The sequence below is a fragment of the Bubalus bubalis genome, chromosome 7 (assembly GCF_019923935.1).
Source record: "Bubalus bubalis isolate 160015118507 breed Murrah chromosome 7, NDDB_SH_1, whole genome shotgun sequence".
Lineage (NCBI taxonomy): Eukaryota > Metazoa > Chordata > Mammalia > Artiodactyla > Bovidae > Bubalus > Bubalus bubalis.
Window position 1 is genome coordinate 110,541,224 of NC_059163.1, and position 19,771 is coordinate 110,560,994.

The 19,771-nt window shown below is 39.3% G+C and overlaps 1 protein-coding gene across 3 annotated transcripts in view; it reads left to right on the top strand.

Moving 5' to 3' along the window:
• Positions 1 to 19,771, top strand: part of GPRIN3 (GPRIN family member 3) — a 76,978-nt gene that overhangs the window by 16,717 nt on the left and 40,490 nt on the right. The window contains exons 2-4 of one of the 3 annotated variants that reach the window (XM_044946242.2): positions 12,330 to 12,356; positions 14,926 to 14,986; positions 15,933 to 16,141. The exons of 1 other annotated variant lie outside the window; for it this stretch is intronic. The gene's annotated coding sequence lies outside the window, so the exon portion shown is untranslated. The remainder of the gene's footprint in view (positions 1 to 12,329; positions 12,357 to 14,925; positions 14,987 to 15,932; positions 16,142 to 19,771) is intronic. One more of the 3 variants, XM_025290412.3, reaches the window with a different exon arrangement.

A 19,771-nucleotide genomic window follows, 5' to 3' on the forward strand; every position in this document is an offset into this window, starting at 1 on the left:
CATTTAAGCCACTGAGCTCAACACTTCAAAATATATATCATCTTGCAATACAGAAGTTAATGAGATTAACTCAGCACATGGTTGAATGATGTAATGATGAACATATTTTCTGCCACAATAGATTCCAAACTCCATTTTTAGATTTCCGTAGGTGCTGCAGAAGGTTCATATAATATAATGTTACAGAAAAGAAAAGGCTCACTTAGAGATAAGCTGCCTTCTCCACCTCTTTGCAACCCCATGGACTGTAGCCCACCTGGCTCTTCTGTCCATGGAATTCTCCAGGCAAGAATACTGGAGTGGGTTGCCATTCCTTCTCCAGGGGATCTTCCCGACCCAGGGATCAAACCTGGGTCTCCTGCATTGCAGGCGGATTCCCATCTGAATCACCAGGGAAGCCCAATGCAGCATGTGTCATTTGCCTATTGCTGCAAATCTCTGCACTTGGGTTAGGGTGACAGTGTGCTGGCACCCCACTCCAGTTCTCTTGCCTGGAAAATCCCATGGACAGGGGAGCCTGGTAGGCTGCAGTCCATGGGGTCGCGAAGAGTCGGACACGACTGAGCGACTTCACTTTCACTTCTCACTTTGCTGCATTGGAGAAGGAAATGGCAGCCCACTCCAGTGTTCTTGCCTGGAGGATCCCAGGGACGGGGGAGCCTGGTGGGCTGCCATCCATGGGGTCGCACAGGGTCGGACACAACTGAAGCGACTTAGCAGCCGCAGCGCTATACATACAGAGGTGGCTAAGATTTACTCCGTGTGTGTGCTCAGTCACTTCAGTCACGTCTGACTCTTTGAGACCCTGTGGACTGTAGCATGCCAGGCTCCTCTGTCCATGAGAGTCTCCGGGCAAGAATACTGGAGTGAGTTGCCATGCCCTCCTCCAGAGGATCTTCATAACCCGGGGGTCAAACCTACGTCTCCTGCATCTTCTGCATTGCAGGCAGATTCTTTACTGCTGAGCCACTGGGGAAGCCCAAGATTTACTTCTTACCAAGAATAAATCTGTAATCTAGTGAGAGAGATAATACAGAGATTCAAGTGAGGGAGAGGAGCAAGTGTTTAATGTGGGCTTAATATGGAATTGGAAATATTCTGGTTCTAAAAAGATGAAGTGTTAAAATACTGTCCCACACTATGCATCTAGAATGACAAGGACAAAACAAAAACTTGACAATACCAAGTGCTGGCAAAGATGTGGTATAACTGGAACTCTCACATGTCACCAGTAGGAATACAAAATGGTACAGTGACTATGGAATGTATTTTGGCAGTTGCTTATAGAGTTAAACATTCAGTTACCCCATGATCTGGCACCTCTACTCCTATTAACTTAAGTGAAATTAAAACCTACAGTAACCCAAAGATCTATTTCTAGTGGCTTTATTCATAATTGCCAAAACAAGACATACTGAAAATATAGCTCAACTAGAGAATGTATAACCAAACAGTGGCACACTTGTGCAATGGAATACTATCCAGCAGTGAAAAGGAAGAAATTATGGATACAACAAACAGCACAGATGAATTTCAAATATATTATGCCAAATAAAGAAGCCAGTCTGAAATAGCTCTGTACTTTTACTGTTACATGACAATCTGGAAAAAGCAAAGTCAGAAGTGGAAAACAAATGAGTGGTTAAGAGTGGGGGAGAATTTGACTCCAAATGAATGGTCAACAGTCAAGGACTTTCTTTGGGGAATGACAGGATAGTTTTGTATCTTGACTGTGGTGGTGGTTATACAGCATTTATCAAAACTCATAGAATTGTACCCCCCAAAAGTAAATATTACTGTACATTTTTTTTTAATTCTTAAAAAATAAATTCAGCTTTGAATCATGGTCCAGAGTTTAGCATCCTCTTTGTTCTGAGATCAGAAAATCAGGCCATATGGAGAAGATGCTAATCCTATTCTCTGTTTATTGACATAGAAAAATGTGCAGACTGAACAGATTTGTGCTCTGATGTCCAGAAATCTTGGGTTAGTTTAGCTCTCAAAACTCTCTTTAAATGGATGGAGGCAGGGATCATGGGGCCCTGAATATCAGCTAAGAATTCTGTTGCCAAAAATGCTGTTACGTTAACCATATGGTGGATGTAGGTGAGGGTATTGTGCGCTTGCTGTGTCTTCTGCTGGCTGTGTGTGAATGGGCTATGACCCCTTCTCTCACCAGTCTCACGTTCATAGACCCTGAAGGTGACTGTTCACTCCGATCTAATTTATTAAGGTCTTATAATATCGGAAGTGCTAAACTACATGCTGTGAGCACTAATACCGAGCTACTTAGAGTCTGTATCAAAAATGAAGCTTACAACCTAAGGTGAGAGATAAGACATGATAAATCCTGTAATAAAGGTCTTCTTACTGGACTGTGGCTATTGAGAGATGGAAGTCACCACTTCCTGCCAGGAGTATCAGAAAGGTTTACTTTGAGGAGAGGATGGTGTTTGTCCTGAACTTTGAGATTCTTAGTTCCTAAGGTCTTTGAGAAATGGGTCTTTTCTATCTTATTTACTAGTTTCTTCCATATTTCATCCAGTCCCTGATACACTATGTTTTATTGATACATCAATGTTTTATAATTAATAAATAAAATAAAAGACAGAGGTGGAGAACACACACCAGGGGGACATGGGCTGAGCACAGAAATTCAGGCAAATGCTTGAGAGATGCATGTTTGAGAAACTGAGAGTTGTTCTGTCTGGCTGGAGTATAGGGGGCTTGTGGAAACCAATGTGGTGAAATCAAAATGGTGTTGAAATCAAACTGGAGGTATTCTTCAGTTAATGTTAAATAATATGAACATGTTTCAGTATAGGAAGCCTCTGAAGGATTCTAAGCTGAAAGTGAAGTGATCAGTCTTTTAAGATAATGTCATTTGACAGTGATTATAAGACAGTGACTATTACTGATTATATAAGCTGTATTGAAGCAAAGCAAAAAAACCATATCTTAGGCACCTATACCAGCTCAAGCATGACTTGGAGAGCTCAAGGGTTGGAAGATGGAAACTGGAAAACAAGAGTCAGAAGCCCTGGGTTCAAGTCCTAACTCTGCTTCTGAGCTATGGTATAAATCACAGAAGTTCCTGAAGCCTCAGTCTTTTTAATCTGTAAGGTTAATGTGGAAATTATAAGAAAGAATATCTATGGGAGCTTTGTATATTCAAAAGAGCTATATAAATGTGAGAAGTACTGTTATTTGAGTCTTGGTTATAGGCAGGAAAGTTGCAAATATTTCTGGCAGAGCTGTGACAGGAGTTGGGGACTGCATGATTATAGGGGATGAGGGATCTGAAGCTGTCAAAACCATTCCAGGATTTTAAGCCAGACCTGGCTGGGTGACCACTGGTGCTATTAATAGGAACAGAGATGTCAAGAGGGAAAGTTCATTTAGGCAGAATGATGTTGAATATGGGATAGCCAAATTCACCATCCAGTCGCTGTACCATGTTGAGTTTGGGATACTGGCATAACATGCAGACCCGCAGTTGTAAAACGTAGGAGGATGGGAGAGTGGGGAAAAGTGGTGCCTGTAAAGAAGTTACAGCTATTAGATCAGCACCATTAGATACTCTAAGTGTGAAAGAGATTTCCAAGGACAGGAAAGAAGAGGACTAAAGAGAAAAATTCCTGATAAAACCCATGTTTAAGGGTCAGAAAAGGAAACAGTTTCATCTAAGGCTACAAAGGGACTGTCCAAAAGTGGAAATGAAACTCAACTAGGAAGAATGTCAGAAGGGTTCAGTGGTGAAAACCATGCCTGGAGTTCTCGGCAGATGAGGAATAAAATTCAGTTTCCTTATTTTGAAATTGATAAAGTAATACTTCCCTTGCTGGCTTATTGTGGAAAATAAATAAGACTTAGAGCAATATCTTATACATAATAGTCTTAAAATAGGAGCTGTTATTATAGCATTTCTATTGCTATTAGAAATGAAGTCTCATTTTCAATATCTTTTAGGAATTAAAAAAAAATGTAATTACCCAGGCCTTGTGAGTTTTGTGTGTATCGTGTTCCTTTATAAAACATAAATCATAGGCTTAATTTGCAGCATAATTAACATCTACCAACCTTTAAAGCATAAAACCTAGCTCCACCGTCATTTAAGAAGAGCTCCATACTGTCCTGACAAGAGCATACTATTTTTCAGTGATTCATGAAGGTGTCCTGCTTGAAAAAAATTTCTTCCATCCTTGCCAAAGTTAAAGCAAAGATACACAGGTTAAGAACTTGCCTGTCTGTTTCCTGCTGCTGCCCTAATGTGAAATGTATGATTTATATGGAATTAATGCTATATTCAATCCTGAAGGTGGAAATGTAAACTTAGTTAACTCAGAAAATCACTAGTGGAGGGGAGAAAAATTAAAAGAATATCAGTTTTATATGTACACTTTTACACTGTCTTATGAATAAGTGACCAGACAGCATAGAATAATCATAAAATCTATTTGTACCATGCTGATTATTTTTTAGATTTTTATCTAAAAAACTGAGCATCTCTGCTTTGATTCAGGTAAAAACCAGTTTCCTTTAAAACAGGGGTAAAAAATCTTCCAGGATCACATCTTGTGTCTCATCTCAAACCAGCCACCTTGAAAATGTATGCTATTAAAGAAACAGTGAAAAAGCACAAAAGGCTTGGGGACATCGGCAGTTACTCTGGGGAACACTATCCAAGGCAAGGAGCAGGATACTGTATCTTTTAAGATCCTCAGGGCTCTGAAATTCACTGGTACATTGAACATAAGTCCCTTGGTTTTCAAAGCCAGATGTTCTGGGGCTTTTTTTCCTGGTGTAGGACCCCAAGCTCAGCCCTTTGTAGGCCTGGACCCTTTGCTCCTTGGGGAGGACCTCTGTGATTGGGACATTCCTTCCATTCATGGCTCACCAGTCCAGGGGGACGAGTCCTGACTACACTGTGTGTCTGCTCCTCCTACTCATATTGCTGTGATTTCTCCTTTGTGTCTTTAGTTGTGGAAATCTTTTCTGCACGTCTTCAGGTTGTTCTCATGGATAGTTGCTCTGTAAATAGCTGTAAGTTTGGTGTGTCTGTGGGAGGAGGTGAGCTCAGAGTCTTCCTACTCTGCCATCTTGGCCACTTTCCCTCTACAAGTTTTGATTAATCATTTAAATACATGGAGTAATGTGCCATTGAATTTCAGAGCCATGAGGATCTTGAAAGATCAGAGCATAATAGCCCCTTATCAGCTTCTCTCTGAGTCCTGGCACAGGCGGCAGTTTGAAAGAAGCCAGGGTCAACCCTACTTGATGATCTTGGAGAGCCTCCTGGAAAAACAGGAGGCAACTGGGACTCCCCCTGGGAGCCTTCTTTGGGAACTCATTCTACCACAATAACATCAGCGTTGGCAATCACTATTTTGAAATTGTCTCTATAACCTATTAGTGTTAGGGACACAGCCTTGCCCACCAGTAGGCCGTGCCAACCCCCAAAAGACTGTGTAGCACTTTATTTATAATGAAAAAAATCTGCATATCGGTGGACCTGAGCAGCTCAAAACCACACTGTTCAAGAGTCAACTGAATACACAATGGAATATTAGTCAGCCATAAAAACAAAAGCTTGTTATTTTTGACCATGTTGCTGGATCTAGAGATTACTGTGGAAAAAGTCAATAAAAAAGCAAATACTGTATGATCTTGCTTATATGTGGGAATCTAAAAAATGAAACAAACAAAATGAAATGAAACTAGACAAATAAACAGAAAACAAATGGGTGATTGCTAGAGGGAAGGGATACAGGGGGCAAAATAGGTTAAGGAGATGAAAAGGTACAAATCTCCAGTTATAAATAAGCCACTGGGATGTTATACAGCATAACAAAGATGGTCAATAATATTGTAATGACTTTGTATAATGACAGATGGTTACTAACTTGTGGTGATCATTGTATGGTATATGCAAATGTTGAATCACTGTGTAGTATAATTCTAAAACTAACATAATATTGTAGGTCAACTATATGTCAATTAAAAAAAACTATGGGACCTCCCAAAGAAATTGATAACACATTTTGTCATCATTTGATATGAGTTGCTGCCCCAACACTGAAATCAGGCACATTTTCTTCTATATAGCAATCAGTAAAAATGAATCTTACCATGGAACCAGCTCATCAATATTTCTCTTTTCTCTTTTTTATTTTGTAAATTATGAGAGTATGATAACACATTTACAAGAGACTTGGAAAATACAGAACGAAGTTACATATAGTCCCACTATATATTACAATTATTTTTAAGTAGATAAATTAAGATCATCAATCTTTCTTTAGGATTTATTGTGATTTGCTGAATTTTCAAAAACATCTCTAAATATACACATTTCTTTCTGTACTTTCATTCTACATTTTAGTTAGTGATTTATTTTTTACTTATTTCAAAGTATAGGCCTTTGAAATAATTTCTAGAATAAAATTAAATTTCTTAACTTGGCACTGAAGTCTATTCATAATAGACTTGGGCCGAGAGCCGTATTTCCCAATGAATATCCCAACCCATACCCCATTTTCACACAACTCCCAGCTCTCCTCCTTTATATACTCTTAAGTTCCAGGCACAATGGACCACAGTAAGTCTATAATTTCCCATGTTTGAATCTTTCCTTAGGCTGTCTCCTCACTCCCAAAGCTCAACTTTAAAACCTCAGCTAACACCCTTACCATGTGCTATGAAATAGCACACCGTCCAGTTTAGTCAGTTCAAATGTGTGAGCCACAGTAGACTAATTTCTAATAACATATAACCCCAAAATGTCAAGGCTTAAGGAAATAACATTATATGTGTTTCTTAAAATCTTTACCGGCACTTGCAAAAAGTCTTTGAATTTTACTCTAGTGTCAATTGAACATTTGCCCTTCTGTACTCTCCTAGCACTTTCCTTTGTAAGCCTAGTACGGTAGTTGTTCTTAGAGGTATATCTTCCTTAAAATGTTCAGTTCTGGAGCCTATCAGCCAGCTTTTCTGGCATAGCCCACCCCCCAAACTTAACATAATGCCTTAAGCATAGGACTCCTCAATAAATGTTTACTTAGTTCAGTTTTCCATTGAGTTCAGTGTTGAAATTCTTCAGGAATTTGAGACTAGCATAGTAGAGTAAAAAATAATAATAATTTGCTTTATAAGTATTTTCGTGGTACTTCTAAATCCTTATAAAATTAAGTTGTTTTTTTTAAGTGGCTGTATTGTATCTAAGATATTTATCATATTTAAAGCATCTTTAATGTAATGAAATAAAGCATATATTTCCCAGTCAGTACTTGGTGACTTTTCTTCCTTGAGGTTTTTGTTTTCTACTCATTCTGAAAGTCAAAAAACTCCTGGAACCAATGATAAGAGATAAAATAAATAGGAATGTATTTATAATGTATAAGAGGAGATGTATATAGAAAATGCAAATACATTGAAGCTGGAGTCACATTTTTTAAATGAAAAAAAGGACAAAGGATCTATAGTATTTTTTTAAAGTAAGCTTTCCAATTATGAGGTAGATTCTCAGATGAAAAGAACCTTTATCTGATGTCTTTATCTGATGTGATAAAGACAGAATACAGGAAAGCACCAATGAAAGGTGAATTTTGCTGGAAGAGAAATATCAAAGCTGGTCTGAAGTCAGTCCCAGCCAGAGTATGAGGAATCAAAAAGCTGAGGACAAGATTTCTGGGTCATCATGATAGAATGGTTATAATGAGCATCACCCACTACTGTTATCTATATAACTTTAACAAGATGATCAGCAAAAAACCACAATTTTGTTGAAGCAGTTCAGCTTTTGAAATGAACATTTTTGTGTGTTGCAAACCAGTATCCTTGACTTTTATTGACAATTCCTTTTATCACTTTTGTTAAAACATTCAGAGAACATGACAAGTACTTAAGTATTGTGTCCTCTTAATTTTTATGTGTAATTACATGAGGAAAATATATTCCTTCTATTTAAAAAAAGGGGTGAGTGTGATTGAGCAACCTCTATGAAAAGGAAAATGTCTATCAGTTAAAGAAAAAGATATATAGATATTTTGCAAAATAAAAAGGGAAAGAGCTGAAAAGATAAGCAACTGATGAAGTCAAGCTAGGAAATGATGTATCTAAGTGGAAAACTTGTGTATGACTTCCTTGTCCACTGAGGATAGATTAAGCAGCTGGAGTAGCAGAGTTAGAGATTTAGGCAAAGAGTGGATGTTCTAATGAGCTCCTTGCTCATAGTGATTCCTTCCCAAACACCCAGTTTCTCTGCCAGTTCCTGGACGCTGAATTACTTTATGTGCCTTTTCCCCAATCCGTGTCAATTTCATTTTGTATAAAAGGTGAATCTTGATCATTTCTTTTGGAAATAATTATGCAGAAAGGCCATAGTAAGATTTGAGAACAGCAAAAAGAAGTGCATTGGAGGACAGAGTCAAGAATTGAGATCTTTTCAGTGCAGCCTAAGGTTCCAAAATATTTTCAGAATTAAAATGTCAAGTTGTGGACCATGACCTTTGGTGGTTCTGTGATTATGGAGTGGGTGGAGTAAGGGAAGGGAGGTGGGGAAGGGGCAGTGGACTTGGAAGATTACCTGGCAGTAAGTTTATTAGTAAGAAACTACAAGTAGTTGTCTGTGACTAACACTACATATGTTGCTGCTGCTGCTAGCCAACACTGTGCAAAGCCTTCTTTCTAAGAGCTCACAACAACCCCATGAGGTAGATGCTACTTCCATCCCTCTGTTATAAGCTCTAGGCGCCGAGGAGTTAAGTCATTTACCCAAGGCCACACAGTTCATAAGTGGCAAGCTGGGTGTGAATACAAATCATCAGATTCTAGAAAATTCTTAACAGTCTTGCTAATGGAGCCTCTCCCACAGAGAAATGTTTCTCAAAGATAAGGTCCACAGTAACTCTAAACTGCTAGTAGTTCTCTAATGCCTTGTGTTCAGTCTCCTGCCCCTGCTCATGCTGTTTTCTTTGCCTTGAGTGACCTCCTCCTTTCCACCCTTTCCTTCACATGGCTAACTCTTCACCCTTCAGGTCTCAGTTCAGGGGTCATCCTACTCAGCAAAGCTTTCCAGAACCCTCCTGAAGGTGGTGGGGTCCCTCTCCTCACAGACGTACATGGTGTCTTATGAGCACCTCCATCACAGCGCTTACCTGTTACTGTACTGCCTCATCTTGACATCTTGGATAGCCCAGCTAACTCATCCTTCGCATCCAGTCAGTCATGGCGCACAGGAGGTTTCATAGCTTCAGTATTTCTAGATCCATCCTTTCCTCTCTGTTCCTGTGACCATACCTTGGTTCTCTCAGTACCTCCTGCAGTCACCTTCTGAAAGGTCCTTTTCCCTCCAGTCTCCACACACCTGCCCCGTCTAGCCCGCAGTGACTGCCTGTTGGCAAGGGGAAAAGCCCAGTGCAGTCTCACTTTGTTGCTCCCTTTAGTCTCATCTCTTAACAGATGGCTGCTTTGCACTATCAGCCCTGATCTGGAGCTCCAGCAATGCTCAACAATACATCGTTCCAACCCCACCCCACCCTCGACCACTCCTGCCAACAAGCTGTCTCTCTCTTCTAACATCTGTCCGTGAGTTGTTCTTAATGTGCACATGAAATGCCCTCCCCCCTTCGCTGACAACTCCTGCTCAACTTTCTTTTTTTAAAATTGAGATATAGTTGATTTACAGTATTATGGTAGTCTCAGATACACAGCATAGTGATTCAGTATTTTTACAGATTATCTCCATTAGAGTTATTATAAGACAGTGGTGACAATTCCCTAAAATATAATCTATTTTATACTTAGTAGTTTGTATCTGTTTATCTCATGCCCATGATTTGTACTAGTTTGCTTTCTGTATCCATGAGTCTTTTCTGTTTTGCTACTTACATTTGTTTTATTTTTTAGATTCTATATCTAAGTAATATCATGTAGTATTTGTATTTCTCTGACTTATTTCACAAGTCATAATATTCTCTAGGTCCATCATATTGCTCCAAATGACATTATTTCATTCTTTTTTATGACTAATATTACATTATCTATTTTTACCACATCTTCTTTATTCATCTGTTGATGGACATTTGAGTTGCTTCCATATCTTACCTATTGTAAATAGTGTGCTCTGAACATTGAGGTGGATATATCTTTTCTAATTAGTGTTTTTTTCTTTTTCTGGATATACCCAAAGTGGAATTGCAGGATCATATGATAGTTCTATTTTTAGTTTTTTGAGGAAACTGCATACCAGTTTCCGTAGTGGCTGCACCAATTTATATTCCCACCCAAGGTGTACACAAGTTCCCTTTTCTCTACATCCTCACCAGTATTTATTATTTGTAGTCTTTTTAATGACAGCCATTCTGACTGGTGTGGTCATGTTGACATATGTCTCCCCTATATTCACTGTGATGAGAGTCTTTATCCTGAATTTTGTCAGATGCCTTTTCTGTGTCTACTGAGATACTTGTGTGATTTTTATCCTTCCCTTTATTAATATGGTGTATCACATTGATTGATTTGCACATACTGAACCATCCTTGTGTCTCTGGCAAAAGTCCACCTTAATCACCATGTACGATCTCTTTTATATATTGTTGGATTGGGTTTGTTAATATGCTGTTGAGGATTCCTGCTTGACTTTCAAGGCAGCCTTGCTGTCACTTACTCTCAGATTCCCTAGGTAGGCCCTCTCTCAGTTTCACCAACAGTGTGATCTCCTAATGCCCTGTATCTCATTCTTTCATGAAGCTCATTGTATTATATTCCAATCAGCCCTTTTCATTTCCTCCTTCCACGCTAGGGAGGAACTTCCTGAAGGTGAGAACTGGTATATTTATCATGATACTGTCAGTGCCTGGGATGTAGCAAAAGCTAGATAATGTTTGATGAATGAATTAATGAGTTAAATGTCACATATATAAATATATATATCACACAAATAAATATCACATAAATAAATATCACATAAATAAATGTCACATATATAAATACATATAAATAACATTATTTCCACCTTTTGTGCCTGATGCCTTACCATTTGTCCTTCCCCCTTACTCCTCATTAAACTTGGAGCTGTTCCCGAAGTCCACTTTGCATGTACCATGATCTGTGTGGTTATTTCCACTGACTGCACAGATTGGAATGAGTCCTTTTCCTCTTGTGTTCCTGTTGAAATCTCTGGCACTTAAATTGCCTCTGTCCCCAGCAGATGCCAACCCCTGTAGGCCGGAATGAAGTTTTGCTCATTTCTGTGTCTCTCTAGTCTCACAGGCCCAGCACTAGTGTATGTTAAAAAATTTTGAATAGCTAAAAAAAAGTAGTATGTTTCATATTTAGTACTTCAGGCCCTTTATTTAGCTGTATAAGAGTTGAGTGGATACAAAAATAATTACTGTGAAGGCCCTGCCTTCATCTCATCTTATAGCCTTCAGTTAAGCAAGAGGTTTTACAAAGCTACATGCTGAGGCCCTTGGCAAGCTTGGTTGATCTTAATAACATGTGGTCTTCTTAGGCCTGAGCAGATGTGGGTGATGTTCTTATCACTTTTAGAAAAAAATAGCCTCCCTTACCATCTGAGAGTAATATAATTGCATGTATGACAAATTATTATATTAATGAATTCTTAAAAGCAAACAAGTCCAGCTCATTATAATTTTATTAGGTGAATTTCCACAGATTTGTGAGATTTCTGACATAAATTCATAATCCCCATGATAATCAAGTGGGAATAGCCCACTAAGCCACTTCAGGCCATGAAGAGGTCATTTTTAATGAAAAGCACCAACACATCTGCAAAGTAAGTTCTCAGGGTAGCGCCTACACATTTTGGATTGATCCTTTCTTAATTAATTCTTCTAAACCTGTGGGTTTATCCCAATAAAGAATGTGCACTGCTGAAGCAAGAGAGAGAACACAACTGCTCATGGTCAGGCTGACAAGGCATGATGTAAACTTGCCTGGATTCCATTTATTTTATTGTTTAAAAAGGATGTAGAATATTTATTTTTGTTAAAAACTGCTAGTCAAAGCAGTGAATAAAAATGCAGAGCAAACAATTCATGAGTTGCGATGGCATGGACATGATTCTCATCATAGCTAGTGAATAAAACAACTTCAATAATAGAAACAGCTCTTCCTTTATGTTAAAGTGATTTTGTTGGCAATACATTGCACATTATTGGTCTAATGTGAGATCTTATTTTCCCATTAACTTATGTCCACTCGATGATTTATAACTTTCTATTTGAAGGAAATAAGAGCACAGTTCTTTTGAGGCATGTTAAACTTTTACCCGTGTTAACTGCACGCTTTTTTTTTTTTCTTGCCAGTGCCAGGGAGGATACCAGGCCTGCCAGGTAGGCACTCTCTTTACACTCTTAGACCTTACTGCTTAACAAATAAAAACAAAGGAACAAAAATCAATGTTTGACAGCAAAGCAATACCTTATAAAGGGGCCATGCCCCTGCACCAATGCAATGAGAACAGAGGGGAGGTATCTAAATCAGGGGTTGGGAAACGCTTAGGGTGGGAGAGGTCTAAAAAAGTTACCCAGAGGAGGAGATGCTGAGCTGAACTGAGCTTCACAAGGGAATAAAGAGGAAGAATGTATTTGTTTCCTAGATCTGTCATAGAAAAATGCCACAAACTGGGTGGCTTGAAACAACAGGGATTTGTTCTCTCACTGTTCTGTAAGCTAGAACCTGAGACCGAGGTGTCGGCAGAGTTGGTTCCTTCTGGTGGCTCTAAGAATCTGTTCCATGTCCCTCTCCTAGCTTCTGGTGGTTGCCCACAGTGCTCAAATTGTAAACACATCACTCCAGGCTCTGCTCCTGTCTCTTCACAGGAACTTCTCCCCAGTATTTGTGTCTAGGTCCATTTTCCCGTCTTCTTAATGAACTAGTCATATTGGATTTAGGACTTAACCTAACCCAATGTGACCTCCTCTTAACTTGATTATATCTACAAAGACGCTGGTTGTGGGTTAAGCTCACATTCACAGGTTATGGGTGGATCTGAATTTTAGCGACAGTATTGAGAGTACAGAGGGCATTCAAGAAACAGGAAGTATCATGGATGCTTGTTGGATTGCTACATGGATGCTACAGTTGGATTAAAAGGTTCTGGAGATCCTAACAAGTTATGAGGCTTAGAGGCAACAGGAGCTTCATCACAAAGAGTTTTGTGTGCCAAGCTTAGGAATTTGAATTTCCTCATGGAATGTGTGGGTGTCACAGAAGGATTTTAATTCTGGAAGTTACATGATTATATTTGCATTTTAGAAAAATCTTTCTGGCAGCAGTGCGGAGAATAGAAGAAGGTACAGATTGGAGATAGAGAGATTATATAGGAAGTCCTTGAAATAATTCTGGCAAGAAGTGATAAGTGCCTATATCACATCAGCAGTAGGGAGACTCAAGAGAAAGTGGTCGATAGAGGAGATATTTAAAAAGAAGGATCTCTAAGACATGGTGGCTAGTTGGGTGTGAGGGAGAAGAACAGAGAGACAAGAGTGGTTTTGAAGTTTCTGGCTCTATGTGAGAAGATGGAGGTGACATTCGCTTAGCTAATTGAGAAGAAGAACATGATTAGAGATCAAGGTGTGTTAGCATTTGAACCTAGTTGAGGTAATAACACTTCTAACTGGAGGGCTGCTATTTTGGAAATTGACTGACAATTCTGGCTTGAGATTTGAGATTCCTGAACATATAAGTAATGGTGCCCCTCAAGTTGAAAGTAAAAAGTGAGACGAGCAGAAGTTCTGGCAAATGCCAACATTTAGGAAATTAACTGAGGAAAAAAAAAAAAGTCAAAGACTGCATTATGAAGGAGACTTCCTTAGAAAAGAGGAAAACCCAAGGAGAGCATATCACAGATAAGAGAGCTTCCAGAAGGACAAAGTGTTCAGACTGTCAATGCTGCTGAGAAGTCTACAAAGATAAGGAGAGAAAAGTGTTTGTTTTGGCAAAATACAATCATTGGTGGTTTTAGCAAGGGCAGTGTTGGTGGAATGACAGGAATGACAGAGGAAGAAAAAAGACCATGGTGACTGGAAGTGACTCTACAGGAAGGGAGGTATGTAGGGATCATGGACTGTCATTTCAAGATGGTGGATTGTGAGGAATCAGAGCTCTGGTGGAATCAGTAGCTCCATGGGGTTAGGGAAGAGTTTTCCCCTGATGGAGATTTAAACAAGCTGTGATTCAATTCAAATGGGAGAATATGAGGTCTACGGAGTGGCCTTGGGGCAGAGGCGGAAGGTGGGAAATGAGTAAGGACATCTCTCCCAAATAAAGAAGTCTATGAGGGCATGTTCTTAAGGCAGTTGTGGGATCTCTCGGAGAGCTGCTATGTGGTCATTGTGTTATATGAATAAAAAAAAATAATTCTCCATGAAATGGGCATGTTTTGCTGGCTACCTTTCCCAAACCTTAGAACTATCACATGAGGGGACCTATCCTCCTCCAGACAAGGTCAATTATGCCTCTCTCCTTGGGCTTTGCATCTGGAGCATTTAATTGATGCAGGCAGGGGTTTGGGAGATGACGGTGGGGGTAATTAGAAATAACTTATCCCAGTGACAGTTTTTTACCATACCCTGGTTTCTTCCCTCTTCTACCCTGCTTCTGTAGCCTTCTTCTCTTCCATTCCTGTGTCTTTTGATAGGCTATAGTGCCAAACTCTGGGAACCACATGGCTTGGGTTCAAATCCAGACTAGCCACACCCTAACTGTGTGATTTGGAGCAAGTTACCATTTAACTTCTCTGTGCCTTGGTTTCCACATCTGTGAGACTAGTGATGATGCCTGTATACAGGGTTCTCTAGGAATTGATGATTTTAATGCTTAGAATGGTCTCTACTCAAAGGAGGTGCTCTAGGTGTTTGTTATTACTTTTCTGATAAATTCCCCTTCTCTGTAAGCTAGTCCGGATCATCTGTTTCTGTGTGCCACCAAGGAATCTTTATGGATACCTCCTTCATTCCAAGTGAGTAACATTATATGATATTATACTAAACTTGAATATCTCATGTAATTAATACTTTCATAGGGATTGACCACTACAATGGTTTAGAGAGAGATGAAAGTTCTCATTTAAGTATCAGATAAAGCAGGTTAGCAAGAGACACTAATGGCATATTTGTACAGAATTTTAGAGAACAAATATGGGTGAATTTTTAAAAATTATTTTGAAATGTGATAACTCCACATTGTCTATTGATAGAAGTGAGATGGATATGATAGTTCCTTTCTAAGTTCATAATACAGTAGAAAATGCAGTGGCCGGAGCATCAGATTTGGAGGCTTATGTCACTTATGTCCCCTATAAGAAGGTAGTATTTCTCTCTGAGTCTCAATTTCCTCAGGCAGAAAATGCGCATGGCTATCTGACATTGAATTCTAGGGTAGTTTGTTAAACAGCAATATTGCAGCAAAGATAAGGAGGCTGATAAAGCGATGGGATTAAGATCTCCTTTAAAGGAAAATAGGGGATAGTGAAAAAAGCCAAGGAATAAATCTAACAAACTCTGGCAGTTAGAACTAAGGAAAAAAAGCTACCCAAGGCAGTCTGGACCAAAACACAGAAGAAAACCAAATAAACTGTGGGTCACAGAGGCTAAAAGAGACACACATTTCAAAGAAGAAACATTCATGTGTTGAACCTGGCTAAGAGGTCAACTAAGATGAAGCCAGAAAGTGTTTTGGATTCACATATGTCAGGGTCACCAGTGATGGCAGCATGAGGCTGGGTGGAATGCAGGGATGAAGGCTTATGAGTCAATCATGAGCAACTAGTGACAAGAAAATATTATATATCCAGGAGCCTCAGAACCCAAGGACAGAGGATGGAAAAAAGGAGTTTGAAATGACTAAGGCCCAGCAGATGGCCCAGCAAACAAACATGACAATTTTTTCTTGTCTGATTACCGCAGACAAGTAACCAGAAGGTCACCATTGTGGACTGACTCTCCAAGGTCCCATGACAAAAGGGGAAAAGCCAAGTTGAAGATCTGACAGGTGGACCAGTGAAGGGCAGGCAGCCGCACAGAACAATATCTGCACAAGGAAGCACAGTGGTTCCGAAGCAGAAGAGTTCAGCCTGTGTTCCCTGGGGCTCCTCGCCTCTCTCCTGGAATGCACAGTGTGTAGACTGCAGACTGTCCCTTGGGGACAGATGTTCTGCTTTTGCAGGTCTCTCATGCCTTTCCCTGAGATCACCTTGCCTCCCACCTAGACACAGACCCCACAAGGGCAGAATCTGCCACTTCTCCTGAGAGGTTAGCCCACAAAAAGAGGGAACAGTGGCCACTTTCTTCACCATTTAGGCTGGAATCTAAAATTCCTAAAACATTTTGAGAATTCAGCTGTGATCTCAAAAGCCACTGTTATGGAGAATGGACACTTCTGAGGTCAAAATACTCCCCAACTTTAAAGGTTCTGGGAGAAAAATTCTTTGTTTGGGCTGAAGGCCCTTCCCAAAATGTGTGAGAAGCTTATGAATCAGAATGAACTGTTGAAAAGGAAAAAAGATACTTAAAAAGTGTTATGTTTAGGTCTGCCCAAACAAGCATGTATGTGTGCTTAGTCACTCAGTCATGTCCAGCTCTCTGCGACCCCATGGACAACAGCCCACCAGGCTTCTCAGTCCATGCAGTGGGATGTCATGCCCTTCTCCAGGAGATTTTCCCAACCCAGGGATCCAACTCAGGTCTCCAGCATTGCAGGTGGATTCTTTACTGTCTGAGCCACCAAGGAAGCACTAGAATACTGGAGTGAGTAGCCTATCCCTTCTCCAGGGGATCTTCCCGACCCAGGAGTTGAACCAGGGCCTCCTGCATTGCTGGAGAAGGAAATGGCAACCTACTCCAGTACGCCTGCCTGGAAAATCCCAGTCTCGAAGAGTCAGACACAACTGAGTGACTTCACTTTCACTTTCATGTATTGGATAAGGAAATACTCCAGTATTCTTGCCTGGAGTATCCCAGGGACAGAGGAGCCTGGTGGGCTGCCGTCTATGGGATCGCACAGAGTCGGATGTGACTGAAGTGACTTAGCAGCAGCAGCAGCTCCTGCATTGCAAGTGGATTCTTTACCAGCTGAGCTACCAGGGAAGCCCCCAAACAAGCGTATTTGACGCATACTTTTTTTTCTTTTTAAAAAAATGATTCAGTTATACATATACACATATATGTATTCTTTTTTAGATTTCTTTCAATTATAGATTATTACATGATATTGAATATATTTCCCTGTGCGATACAGTATCCTTGTTTATCTACTTTATGTATAACAGTCTGTATCTGTCAATCCCAAACTCCTAATTTATCCCTCCCTGCCCCTCTTTTTTCTTTAGTAACTATAAGTTTGTTTTCTGTGTCTGTGAGTCTATTTCTATTCTGTAAATAAGTTTGTTTGTATCATCTTTTTAAATTTCACATATAAGTGAGATCATATGATATCTGTCTTTCTCTGTCTGATTTACTGCACTTAGTATGATAACCTCTAGGTCCATCCATATTGTTGCAAGTGGCATACATTGCACTTTGGCACATATTGCAAGTTGGCCAGAAGGTTTGTTTGGGTTTTTCTCAGGGAAAAAAAAAAACACAGTGTGATATATATGTATATCACATCTCTATATATGTATATACACCATGTATCTTCTTTGTCCATTTATCTGTTGATGAACACAGGTTGCTTCTATGTCTTGACTATTGTAAATAGTGCTGCTATGAACACTTGAGTACATGTATCTTTTTGAATTAGTTGTTTTTTTTTTTTTTTTTGATATATGCCCAGGAGTGGGATTCCTGGATTATATGGCAACTCTATTTTTAGCTTCTTACAGAAGCTCCAGACTGTCCTCCATAGTAGTAGCACCAGTTTACATTCCCACCAACAGCGTAGGATGGTTCCCTTTTCTCCACACCTTCTCCAGCATTTATTATTTGTAGATTTTTTTGATAATGACCGTTCTGAGTGGTGTGAAGTGATATCTCATGCAGTTTTGATTTGCGCTGCTATAATAATCAGCAATGTTGAGAACCTTTTCATGTGACTATTTGACATCTATGTCTTCTTTGGAGAAATGTCTGTTGAAATCTGCCCATTTTTTTGATTGGGTTGTTTGTTTTCTTGATATGGAGCTATATGAGTTGTATGTATATTTTGGAAATGAATCCCTTGTCAATCACATCAATTGCAAATATTTTTTCCCATTCTGTTAGTTGCCCTGTTTTGTTTATGGTTTCCTTTGCTGTTCAAAAGCTTTTACATTTGATTAGGTTGTATTTGTTTATTTTTGCTTTTATTTCTATTACTCTAGGAGGTGAATCCAAAAAAAATGTTGCTGCAGTTTATATCAAAAAATGTTCTGCCTATGTTTTGTCTAGGAGTTTTATAGTATCTGGTCTTAAATTATCATATCCAGCCTTACTTTTGACATGTATTCTTATATGCTATCATTTTATGAGTATATATTCCCTCTACCCATTATGGGAATATTAAGTATATGTTCAAACTGAAGTTGCAGGAGCACAACTCCTGCTGCTGGATTCTTGGCAGGCAGAGCATCTCCCAGCTAACATATCCACTCGACAAATGAAGGTGGGAGAAATGATCCACCAAAGATCCCTTTGACTTCCTATCATAGGGATCGCACAGAAGAGGCTAGGAAACAATGACAATTCGCCTGACAACAATAATAATAATAATCTGTGACTGGTATTTCCCCATTTCTTTGCATATTACGAAGAACTCACATTATTTTTTAGTACATTTATGTTTCTTCTCTTTTACTTTAAGAGGCTTTGGGGTGAGTGAGGGAAGGATATACTTCTCATGTGTACCAGATTACTTGTTATTTCTATAGAGAAACATAAGAGCAATGTCTAGTTTATCAAAGGAAACTAACCACCATTTATATTAGCCTCCCCCAAATGAAATACTTGAGTATAAATTTAACAAAATAGGTAGAAACTTTATGAGGAAAGCTATAAGACTCTGGTGAATGAAATCAAATGAAGAGATATTTCCATGTTCTAGGATAGGAAGATTCAAAAATGGCAAAATGCGAGTTCTTCCCAACTTGATTTATAAATTTAATGCAACACCAATTGAAATCTCAGCAAGTTATTTTGTGATCTTGCCAAACTGATTCTAAAGTTTATGTGGAGAGGCAAAATACCTAGAATAGCCAACACAATATTAAAGAAGAACAAAATTGAAGGACTGATGCTACCAAACTTCATGGCTTCCTTTAAAGGTACAATAATCAAGGCAGTCTGATCTTGGTTAAAGAACAGACAAATAAATCAATGGAGTAATAAAATGTCATCAGAGTTCAGATTTTGGCCCATATAAATATAGTCAACTGATCATCAAGAAAAGAGCAAAGGTAACCCAAAATCACTGCAGATGGTGACTGCAGCCATGAAATTAAAAGACTCTTACTCCTTGGAAGGAAACTTATGACCAACCTAGATAGCATATTCAAAAGCAGAGACATTACTTTGCCAACAAAGGTCCGTCTAGTCAAGGCTATGGTTTTTCCTGTGGTCATGTATGGATGTGAGAGTTGGACTGTGAAGAAGGCTGAGCGCCGAAGAATTGATGCTTTTAAACTGTGGTGTTGGAGAAGACTCTTGAGAGTCCCTTGGACTGCAAGGAGATCCAACCAGTCCATTCTGAAGGAGATCAGCCCTGGGATTTCTTTGGAAGGAATGATGCTAAAGCTGAAACTCCAGTACTTTGGCCACCTCATTCGAAGAGT